Source organism: Cetorhinus maximus, chromosome 11 (assembly GCF_964194155.1).
Source record: "Cetorhinus maximus chromosome 11, sCetMax3.hap1.1, whole genome shotgun sequence".
Classification (NCBI taxonomy): domain Eukaryota; kingdom Metazoa; phylum Chordata; class Chondrichthyes; order Lamniformes; family Cetorhinidae; genus Cetorhinus; species Cetorhinus maximus.
In genome coordinates, this window is record NC_135889.1 from 10812515 (window position 1) to 10824378 (window position 11864).

Below are 11864 nucleotides of genomic sequence, written 5' to 3' on the forward strand. Positions count from 1 at the left end.
GGACCTGCAGTTTCCACTCTGTGTCTCGAGGGCCTTGGTATTGGGCTGGGTGGGGGCTGAGCACAGAGAAGGAAAAAGCACTAAGCAGGGAACTATTGGCCCAAGTAGAAATGGAAAGAGGAATGGAACTGTCAGGCAAGTTACCCTGAGACATTCTCATCAACTTGCAGCGCTGAGGGAGTGCCCATTCTCCTGGCTGGGACGTACCAAATGAAGAAATGCCTGCCATTTTAATGAAAGAAAAACTCAAAGTTTAGCTCTTTTCCTATTGAAACAATGGGCAGTTATATCCTCTAAACTCCCACCAGAGTTTACAAAGTATTGGTTGTTTGAAAGGGGACCTAAACTTCAGACATGTGTGCACTGTGTTTACACCATATTTTACCTTTATTTTCTTGCATTGTTTAACGAAAGTGTACCACAGTGCCTTCAGGCTGTTTTTGATGTGAGGTGCACAGTCTTCGAAAGCTTGGCTATTATTGGATGTGTTGTGAAAGCCTGAGCTTCAGCTGGTCTCAGAACGTTGGTTGTTCAGTGTGGAGCCTCCCTTTTAACACACGTCCTAAATAAGTGCAATTTCTGCAGGTTAATGACACTAACTGCTATTTCCAGCAGATTGCGTCTTCACAAACAGCACGTTTTGTTTCAATTTCTTATTATGTTGGTGCTTCAGCCTCAGCTGATTATTAGTAATAACTAGATTGTTTCGTTGGGGGTGGGAAGAGTTTTGTTTGCAGGACATGGAGAAAGTACTGATGTGAAACATGACGGGAGGCAAAATAAGATGGGAGGAGGGAGTTAGAAATAGCCATAAGGCAGACTGAGTGGGCGAAGCTGGCAGACTGAGTTCGGTGTTCAGTGTGGGAAAGTGTGAGGCCATTCACTTTGGATTCGAGAAAGACAAATCCAAATATTTCCTTACTGGGGAGCGATTAGGAGATGTAGAGGAGGAAAGAGATTTAGAGGTCCCCGTTATACATTGCTAAAAGTTAGATCAAAGGCACAAAGAGAATTTCAAAGCACTAATGGAATGTTGGCCTTTATTTCAAGAGGACTGGAATTCAAAAGTGAAGCTTCACTTGCACAGAATCCAGAGACCTCGTCTGCTGTACTTTTCAGTTTTGGACACATACCATATCTCAGGAAGGATAGGATTGGCTTGGAGAGCGTTCAATGCAAAATCACCAGAAAGATACCAAGGCTGGAAGGGGTAAATTGATGTTGGGTTTCATAAACTTGGTTGTATTCCATTGAATTTAAGGGGTTGAGGTTTGAACTAATAGGTGTTTAAGGTGAGTTGATGGAGTGGACTTTGCATGTAGCCTGTATGTGTCTCTGTGCCATAACTCCAGTAAGGTCGCACTTCTACCATCAGTTTTTGTAGTTGCCAAAGGAGCAGGAATGTTCACGTTTTTGTATTTTAGCAAAATAATTTGCAGTATAAATGGTAAACATGGTTCCTGATCATTTAGATTTCTATATAACAACTGTGCCACCTCCAAATCGTCTGATTTCCTTTACATCAACGCATTTAGGTTCACCTTTGATATACCGCTTGTATGTAACCCATCATTACAATTTCTCTCTCTTCCAGGGAAATCAGGGTCTACCAAGCATTTTAATATCCTTGTTAAATTCTTAATGTTCTCTGAGATTGTAAGAATGTGTTTACACCTTTTTTTGGTCTTATTTTGAGGTTAATATTGACGCTCTTAAACAAAGGTACGAAAAAAGTTTTGTTGTTTCAAATGTAAACATATATTCTTTGTTGTCTAGTCAAGAGTGCTAACCATTGTCGGTAATTACTCCTGTCTTCAAACAACATGATTTGGTCACATTTCTGTGCAGTACTTGTAATTCTCTCATTCTTTATGCCATGGTCCAACTTCCCCATGTTGGGGTCATGTATCCACATTTCCAGACAATGTTGTACAAAGCTTTTAAACAGTGTTGATGTGTTCAGGATACGATGCAGAATGTCAATGAACATGATTTGGCCTCTCAAATTATGTTAATGTAAAAGCTGGACAATAAACTATTCACGAAATAATATATACTACAAACTGGAGAGGGACTATGGCCGGAATGTTCCAGCTCCTCATGCCGGCAGGACCAGAATGGAGATTTCAACGGCTCACCGGCTCCGCTGCGGGGCTGCTGGAACATTCCAGCCTATGAGTCAGGTCATATTATCTTAGAACACTTTTTTTTCCTCAAAATCATTCTCTTATGCCTCACTTCCCCAACAGTTGCATTCCTCAGGTCTTTCTCTTTACGCTGCTCCAAGTTATTTTCAGGTTTGTTTCTTTCTTCTGTATTTCATCTCTGCCACTGAACAACTCTTGAGAAATACAAGCTGGCCAGCAGCTCCCAGGCCTCTGCCATTGACTCAAAGCAGGACAGCAAGTGACGCAATGGAGAATGAGCTTAATCCTTTCTCTCCTCTCCCCAACCCCCATTATTTCTGATTCTTCCCTTCAAAAATTTCTTCAGTGCATTTTTTTAACCGAAGTTATCAATTTTTGAAAGGTGTGCCTTATGCATACTTGCTAGGATTTTGGGAAGAAGGAGAAATCAGCCATTGGAGCTGATTTTCTTTTCTGTCTTAAGGGGCCCAAAAGGAATTTTTGGAGTCACTTGGCATGCTGGGCATATTACATGGTGTAAAATGGTTTTAAATCAGGATTGGGTTTGCTGCAGTTGGAAATGGTGATCAAAATCTAAACCTTCGGCGAGTGTCTTTGCTCAGCATCTAGACACTTGCACAGAGCATGAGGGATGTTTGGGACTGGGCCTACAGTTATGGAGGAATAGGTTTTAAATTGAGTTTTTAAATGTCGTCTAGTTAATGGTATTGCATCAAGTTTTGAGGTTTTCTACAGAATCCTGAATGAGAATTTGGATGGGCCAATAGAGGAAAACACTGGGTACCTTGAGCTGCTCCCATTGTTGCACAGCCCAGGAAGACTTCATTTGCAAGTAAACCATGAACATTTTCATTTGCATCTAATAAAATGGGCACCCAACTCTCTTTTTGCCCCATCGTGTAATCTATCTCGTACCCTAATTCAAAATGTCCATCAAATAATTCATTGATTATTTTCTTCAAAAAAAAAGAAGAATTCTGCTAAACTGCCAATAATTCGAAATGTTAAAAACAGCCTGCCTGGCCATATATATGCTTTTGTTATGCCATTTCATGTGTCAGATTTATTGTTAGGGGCTTGAGAGCAGATACTTTGAGGAACTTTCCCCTCCTCGCGATCCAGTCAAATGATGTAGTAAATTGCATCAATAGATATGGTTACATTTGCCAGTTGTGATGGAAAGTTGACAAGCCATAATGCTGTCACAGGAAGGTTTACACAAAATGCCTGTTCTTGGGTTGCTTCTAACTAGCATAAAATGGGATAATTAAAGGTGGTCAAGACCTCTTATGTAAGCCTAAATGTTATAAACTTTGAAATGAGACTATTCAGCCCATCATTCTGGCTGCTTCCACAGTAGAGGGTAGACCACCTCGATGATGGACACTTCCTAAGACATTTACTAGCTCCTATATGGATCAAACAAATCAATGACAGAAGAAAGAACTTGCATTTATATAGCACCTTCCACAATCTCCAGGCACCTCAAAATGCTTAACAGGCTTGTTTTGAAAGTGTGGTCATTGCGGTAATATGTACTATAGTCTTCAATCCTATTTCCAGGACATAACGGAGCAACCTAACATTTTGTTTGAATATTCTTAAATATCAGCGAAACACTAAAGGCATTTGAATGACTTGATATTGCAATACTGTGTTACTAAGCATTTGTGATATGATGAGGTTGCAAAAGCTTTCATACCAGGCTTCCAATAGATAAGAGTATTGGATAATAGCTTGTGAAATATGAAGCTTATTGCAAATGAGGGACCAAATAAAAAAGGTGTTACCCAAGTTTTTGTTGTAGGATAAATTCTACTTTTTACCGCTGAACATAATTTCACATGTTGCACACCTGGTATTAAATGTGACACAAGAAAAAGGCGTTTCTTTTATTTAATATCTGAACCATTTTAAGCGCACAACATATTTTAAATGTTTTATTAGTTTGAGAGGCCTATTTTCACCTTGGAGCAAACTGATTCCATCTTGAAAATCTTGCATATTAATATAAATGCAGTACGTTAAGCTCTGAGCACACTGCAAAGGTGTAGATAAAAGGGAGAATCCTTCACATGTGCCCAAAGGTATTTATAGTTAATACTGATGGTTAATAATGAAGTTGTATTGACTGGAATGTTTAGCATTTCACAATGCCACATACTTCAAATGGTCAGCTTCATACGCTTTGGACCCCTTCTGTTGTAGATATTTTAACAGAATTGTAGCATGTGTTTTTGTATTTCAAAATTGTTAAGTTGAAAAGTAAATTTCAGTCTTACTCTTTTATTCTGCATAAGAAAGCCCCTTAAAATGCTGCTGCGTTTGAGCAGGAATGCTTATAAGAAAATTATTTTAACAAGGGAACTTGTTCCAGGATCAACACCAGTAATATTGAAGTGTTGTATCTTGCTATGAACCACTTTCTGCCTCGTACAAATGTAAGACTATAAACACAATGTATAACTTATTACTTATATAAAATGGAATAAAACAGCTTGTGGCATGTGTTGCCTAATCCTTGTGTAGCTGTGAATGAATGAGGCTTGGGAGCAGGATGAGACCTGACGTGATGCTTGTTGCGTTTGTTGCAAAGTACTTAAGATCCTGATTTTTAAAAGAAAGCATCCTCATTTCAATCATTTCTTTTTGAGAGGAAGATAAAGGATCCTCTTGTAATATTTTTCTTTTAACCCTTTACTCCTTGCCATTCCTCAAAAAGATGGATGCAGCTGGTTTGTAGAAAATGGTTGAAAATGAGTGTGTTTACGGTAACCATTTTTATCCAGAAGCGATAAGGTAATATTGCAATTGTTACTGTATTCCAAAGATGTGATCAAATGATTTGGGCAGCAAGGTCTTTGCTTGTGACCCTTTGTCAGTGTGTTAGAGTTCTCTGTATGATTTTTAATCAGGAAATTATCTTGAATGATTGATATCTCAAAAGTTCCAGTAGTATAAGTAGATCCAGCTGCTATTCCATGATGGAAGAAAGCCATGTATTTATACGGTGCCTTTCATAACCTCAGAATCTTCCAAAGCATTTTACAACCAATTAACTGCTTATGTGTTTCATGGGAAGCACAGCAGCTAATTTACACATAGCAAGTGGCCACAAACAGCAATATGATAATAGCCTATTAATCTGTTTTTGTGTTGTTGGTTGAGGCATCAGTATTCATCAGAATCTCCCACTTTTTGAATAGTGCATGTGATCTTTTATGCCCACCTGAGAGGGCAGACAGCGCCTCAGTTTAATGTTGCACCTGAAAGACTGCACCTTGGATAGGGAAGCATTCCCTCAGTCCTGCACAGGAGTGTCAGCTGTAATTTCTAAATTTAAATCTCTGGAATGGGACTTGAACCAACAACTTTCTGACTCTAATGCGAGAATGCTAACTAAGCCACAGCTGACACATTTTGGCATTTGCTAATGTGAGAGAGTTGAGGCAGTAAGCTAACCTCTTGCTGCTACAGTACCTTAGCTACTAATGACTTAATTGTTTATCAGCTGCATTCCAATTCTTTACAGAGACACACATAAGAACTAGGAGCAGGAGTAGGCAATTAACCCCCTGAGCCTGCTCCGCCATTCATTGCGATCATGGCTGATCTCATTTTGGCCTCAACTCCAATTTCCCGCCCTCTCCCCATAACCTTTCAACCCATTACTAATTAAAAATCTGTCTATCTCCTCAAATTTATTCAGTGTCCTGGCATCCACTGCACTCTGAGGTAGTGAATTCCACAGATTCACGACCCTTTGAGGAAAGTAATTCCTCCTCATCTCTGATTTAAATCTAGCACCACTTAGCCTAAAACTATGGCCTCTCGTTCTAGAATGCCCCAGAAGGGGAAACATCTGCTCCACATCTACTTTGTCTATCCCCTTTAGCATCTTATATACCTCAATTAGATCTCCACTCCCTTCTAAACTCTAGCAAGTATAGGCCTAAACCAAACTCTCCTCATAAGACAAGCCCCGCATTTCTGGAATCAATCTAGTGAACCTCCTCTGAACCCCCTCCAGTGCAACTACATCCTTCATCAAGTAAGGGGATCAAAACTGTGCACAGTACTCCAGGTGCGGTCGCACCAATGCCTTGTACAGTTGCAACAACACTTCCCTTTTTTTATACTCTCTTTTAGCAATAAATGCCAAAATTCCATTTGCCTTCCCTATTACCTGCTGTACCTGCATACTAGCTTTCAGCGATTCATGCATGAGGACACCCAGATCCCTTTGCACTGAAGCATTCGGAAGTTTCTCTCCATTTAAATAATATGTCGCCTTTTTATTCTTCTGACCAAAATGGATAACCTCACACTTATCCACATTAAACTCCATCTGCCAAATTTTGGCCCATTCACCTAACCTGTCCCTATCCATATGTAAATTTCTTATTTCTTCATTGCAACTTACTTTCCCACCTATTTTGGTGTCATCTGCAAATTTAGCTACAGTACCTTCTATCCCTGAAAATAAGTCATTAATATATATTGTAAATAGTTGGGGCCCAAGGACCGAACCCTGTGGTAACCCACTAGTTACAGCTTGCCTTCCTGAAAAAGACCAATTTATCCCAACTCTCTGCTTTCTGTTGGTTAGCCAATCTTCTATCCAAGCTAATATATTACCCCTAACTCCATGTGATCTTATCTTGTGTATTAATCTTTTGTGCGGCACCTTATCAAAGGCCTTCTGGAAGTCCAGATATACTACATCTACAGGATCCCCATTATCCATTTTGCTTGTCACATCTTCAACGAACCTCTGGCAAATTAGTCAAACACTATTTACTCTTCATAAAACCATGCTAACTCTGATGGATTGCATTTTGACTTTCCAAATGTCCCATTACTACTTAATAATGGATTCCAACAATTTCTCAATGACAGATGTTAAGCTAACTGGTCTATAGTTTCCTACCTTCTGCCTCCTTTTTGAATAAGGGTGTTATATTAGCATTTTTCCAATCCACTGGAACCTTTTCAGAATCAAGGGAATTTTGAAATATTTTAGCCAATGCATCCACTATCTCTGCTGCCACTTCCTTTAAGACCCTGGGATGTAGGCCATCAGGTCCTGGGGACTTGTCACCCTTTAATCCCAATAGTTTGCTCAGTACTTTTTCTCTAGTGATGGTGATTGTTCTAAGTTCCTCCTCTATATCCTCTTCACTACCTGTTACTATTGGGGTGGTACTAGTGTCCTCCACTGTGAAAACTGAGGCAAAATATTGATTAAGCGTCTCTGCCATTTGTGCGTTCCCCACTATTAACTCCCCAGTCTCTTTCCTTTTATATACTTGTAGAAGCAAGTAGATGAGAAGCAAGTAGAAGCACAGATGAGGGAAGCCATGTAACCTATCCTCCCATAAACTTCCAGCATTCCCATCAAAGCTAGCTGTCTATCGAATGATTCCAAGAGTTTTTGCCTCCACTGTCCATAGCCAGGCATTCATTCTGATGGGAAGCTGGTTGTCAAAGTAATAGGCAACTGAAGATGAGTGAATATAACTTTAAGGTCAGGTATATATTAGGCAATTAAAGATGGGTAAAGTATTCTGTTAAGCGCATGGTGTAGAAGCTAATAGAAGAAATAGATAACTAACCGGAGTCTTGTGTTACAAATCTACCCTCCATTCAAGATTCAAGCTACAATTGTCCTTAAATTTGTTAGATTTATTAGGTACAAAAAAAACTTAAAACAAGGTACCACGTTATCTTAGAACATGACTGCAAAGAAATTTAAAAATACTCCATTCCTGTTCTTTTAGCCGATATGTGCACACTCGCAGCTGTCTTGTATTGCAGGTGACTATATTGAGCCATCTTGGGGTGTGTTTTTGGAGGACTCTTGTGATGGCATGTCCTGGGCTACCACTTCTACACCATCACTTTGCTGCATATCTTGCTTGTTGGGTGCCGCGCTAGCCAATTGTTCTGGATTAGCATCATGTCTGCCAACTGCATTACCTGGACAAAGTGCATTTAGAATGTGCTCGGAATCCAGCCTCTCCACAGAAGGATCAGCAGTTCGTGCATATCTGCATTTTGTCTGTTTCTGGGACTCCCTCTTTGTGGATCCTGCCTTCGCTTTGGGATGTTCTGTAACCACTTCTTTACCTTGTACTAATACATATCTGCATTTTGAAGCCCATGGTGCCTTGCTTTAGGTCTGTCACCACTACTTCTGGAAATACAATAGTTTTTCTACATCTGTCACTAGTGGTTGAAAGGACTTTGTGTTTTAAAAAAAGCAGAATAATTATTTGTACTCATTTCCCTTCTTTTGGATATTTTCCCCCTCCACAGTAGCCAGCACAGATACAGTATGTGACTAAAATGTATTTATTGCCTGAATACTTCTGTATTTTGACCACTGTTTAGAGGTTGCCGATGACAACTAAACCGACTGAACTAGGGTTATTGGCTCCCTTGGCTGGCACTAAGGCTCGCTGTCAACAAGGGACCCTTCAATGAGGCCGTGGGCAAACGCGATGGGGTTTGCTGGGCAGCCTTCAGGAGCCACGGGAGACTTGTGTCATCCAGTTAAATTCTGGTGGGCTCAAGGATAATTACTCTGGCAGGTCCACTAAATTCAGCTCCACATTTCGTGCTCCTGGAGATCTCTAAAAGCTCATCTTTTTCTCCTTGCCTCCTCTACCTGTATTAAAAGGTTTTCTATCCCACTCACCTTCTCTTCTTGCTTCCATTTCCAGCTCTTTCATTGCTGAGGATATCATTAGATTCAAAAACATCATCTTCCCGGTAAGCCACATTGAGAACCTTGGTCGCTGTTTGATCACAGGTGGGATCTGATGCTTTTCTGGACTCTTCAGCTTCCGATACTTGTGGATCACTAGCCAATTCCAGCAGTGGCTTCTCTCTAACCTGAAAATCACATTAGCTATTACAAATTGAACACAACAGTTATAATTCTGGCAGCTGTCAGGCATGTAAACATTAGCAACCAAAGGAAAATTCACCTGCAATCTTTGGTGAAAAAAGCATAAGAGGGGAATCCTGAAGTAAAGGTAACAAGTGTGAATTCAGCACAAACTGATGACGAATGATTAGGAGACAACCTCAGTGCAAAGGTCAATTGTAACTCTCCTAATTGCTGTTCGAATGAGATCAGCCAACTCATCTTGGATGGGGGAGTCAAGCCTGGGATAATATAGTTTGTATGCCGTAGTGCTACAAAAGACAGTGGGCAGAATTTTCCGTCCGTGTTGGCATTGGGTGTGAGTGGGCAATATGGCGGGAAGGCCAAAAATAGGTTTCATGACATTGTGAAAACCAGTTTGCAATCGTCCGCTCTGCCTGTCAATGGCGGGCTGCATTTCTCACCACTGGATGTCGGGAACGTCATTTGAATACATCTGCATATAATTATAAATTCTGCTTGCCGGAGTCATCCCCCCACACTGGATCATCCAGGCACAATCACGCCGACGTGTTTCACAACTGTACATAAGTGTGGTGCACCTGGTGAGCGGCATTTCGCTAGGGACTTCAAGGTCTATTTGCCTATCTTGCTTTGGGCAATACTCATCATCACTAGGCTTCGCAGGCAGCACTGCATCACTTTTAGATGACTCGTGGACAGGTCTTTACCTACCAGATCAGCTGTAAGGTGGGTATGGCTTTTCAATGGCTGCAGGGCTAACACTTGTTTGGGGAAGGTGGGGAAGAGGCCTCAGGGAAGGGAAAAAGCTGCAGGGTGAATGTGTGATGGCCTTGAGTGTGAGTGTTTAGGGTGATGAGATGGCCGCCTTATCCTGGTGGCACAGATGAGGTCATTCATCCCCTTTCTGCACTGGGTGGCCAACCTCTTCTGGCAGTGTTGGCATTGACCACTACTATCACCGCCTCCCAAGCCAGAGTGGGGAGATTGCTGGACTTCCTGCGGCCAGAGGAGGACATCACCGTGGGCCTCCAAAAGGCATTGACGGGTTACTGAACTCCTGATTTTCAGGACCATGTCTTCACAGCAGCAGTCCTGGGCTGTAAGCATTGAGAACTGTGTGCGTGGCTGCAGTTTTGATATGGTACCCGGAGTGAGGAAACTACATGATAACGGTGTGGCGGGCGATTTAGTGGCTGCCTGCCAGCGAGATGACATGTTTCCTGTGGCTGCATAATTAATGAGGTGGGAAGCAGGCAATTATGGCATGAAAAGCCACCATTCCAGCTGGTGGGTAAAATGTCCTTTTTCCTGCCTGCTACCACAATTAGTGCAATTCAGGGATGATTCCGCCCAGTGTCTTGGCCCTCTAGGCTTTGGGGTTTCCAAAGAGTTGAATTCCAAACTGATCAAGTGCTTTAAAGCACCAGACTGATTTTTGTGCCTGTTTAATCTCTGTATAATCTCTGTTTACAAATGAAAAGAGAAGTCATTTTTATTTTTGCAGGGCGGTTTGCTGGCACTACAGGGGAAGGTTTAAACTAACTTAGCAAGGGTGATGGGAACCAAGAGGTAACAGAGAAAAAACAAGTGCCCAAAGAATTGGGAGAGACAGATAGCACCAAAGGAAGAAATAGTAAGGGTTTAGGCGAGGTCAGAGTAAGAGGGAAAGCAATATGATGTAAAGTAGATTTTCAGTGCATGTGTGAATGCAAAGTGTGGTAAATAAGGTTGGTGAGCTGCAGATGCAGATAGCCACATGGGAATGAGATGTTGGGGCAATAACAGAAACCTGGCTCAAAAAAGGACAGGACCGGGTATTAAATATGCCTGGATACAAGGTGTTCAGGAAAGAAAGGAGGATGGGTGAAATGTTGATTAAGGATAATATTAGAGTTCTGGGGAAAGAGAATGTCTTAGACGGGCCAAGGACAGAATCTACTTGGCTGAGATTAAACAATAGAGGTACTTTTACACTACTGTGTGTATGCTACAGGCGACCAACTAGTGGGAAAGATATAGGGGAACAAACTTGCAAGGACAGTACAGCAAGGTAGAAAGCTATGGAGTAGTTAAAAAGGGCTTCAATTATTCTAATAGACTGGTTCAAAGGATAGAGAGGGGCAAGATTTTCTAAAGTGTGTTCAGGGGCATTTTCTATATCAGTATGTTTCCAGTTAAAACAGGAAGGATGCATTGCTGGATCTGGTTCTAGGAAATCAGGTGGAACAAGTGAATCAAGTGTCAGTAGGAAATAACTGAGGAAAGTTATCATAGTATTGTAAGTATTAGGTTAGCTATGGAAAAGGACAAAGAGCAATCTGGAGTAAAAATAATAAATTGGGGAAGGGGGGGTTGTGGGCAGGTCAATTTCAGTGCGGTGAGAACAGCTCTGGCCCAGGAAAATTGGAATCAAAAATTGGCAGACAAAACTAGAATTGAACAATGGGCTGCCTTTAAAGAGGAGAGAGTTTGGATACAGTCAAGGTACATTCCGAGGAGGGGGAAAGGTCAGACAAACAATGCCAGAGCTCCCTGAATGATGAAAAAGGGAGAATGTAAGGTGAAGCAGAAAAAAAAAGTGCATACGACAGATGTCAGGTTGATAATACAAGTGAGAACCAAGCTAAATGTGGAAAGTTCAGAAGGGAGGTGGAAAGAAAATAAGAGAAGCAAAGAGAGAATGAGAAGAGACTGGCAGCCAACATAAAAGGGAATCCAAAGTCTTCTTTCAGTATATACAAATAGTGAAAGGGTGGCAAAAGGAGGAATAGGGCTGATTAGGGACCAAAAACGGGGATTCA